Genomic DNA, 409 nt, shown 5'->3' with positions numbered 1-409 from the left:
CCCACCCTGCACCCCCCTGCTCCCCCCAAATCTGCCCCTGGTTTACGGTGTCTCCACGCCATCTTACTACTAAGCTAACCCACCCACATCTGGGTGGGGCTTGTACACACGTGTGTTTCTTCTCTCTCTGAGCCCAGGACACACGTTATTACCATCGACAAGGCCCTCACCATGGATTCATTATCACACCCTATCCCACGGAACCAAACCGCAACCTAAGAAGCCTCCTCTAGCCCGGCCGGCGTGGCTCAGGGGTTACCCATCGACCTATGAACTGGGAGGTCAGGGTTCAATGCCCGGTTGGGGCACATGCCTGGGTTGTGGGCTCAGTCCCTAGTGTGGGGCCTGCAGGAGGCAGCTGATCAATGATTCTCTCTCACCATTGATGTTTCTATCTCTCTCTCCCTCT

General features: G+C 56.5%; 1 protein-coding gene across 1 annotated transcript in view; it reads right to left on the bottom strand.

Moving 5' to 3' along the window:
- The window catches only part of KLK13 (kallikrein related peptidase 13), a 30,394-nt gene that overhangs the window by 1,584 nt on the left and 28,401 nt on the right, over nucleotides 1–409 (bottom strand). The gene's annotated exons all lie outside the window — the stretch shown is intronic.

The sequence above is a fragment of the Myotis davidii genome, unplaced genomic scaffold, assembly GCF_000327345.1.
Source record: "Myotis davidii unplaced genomic scaffold, ASM32734v1 scaffold212, whole genome shotgun sequence".
NCBI classification, from domain to species: domain Eukaryota; kingdom Metazoa; phylum Chordata; class Mammalia; order Chiroptera; family Vespertilionidae; genus Myotis; species Myotis davidii.
The sequence above is the reverse complement of the archived record's forward strand: the minus strand, read 5'-3'. Positions and strand labels throughout refer to the sequence as shown.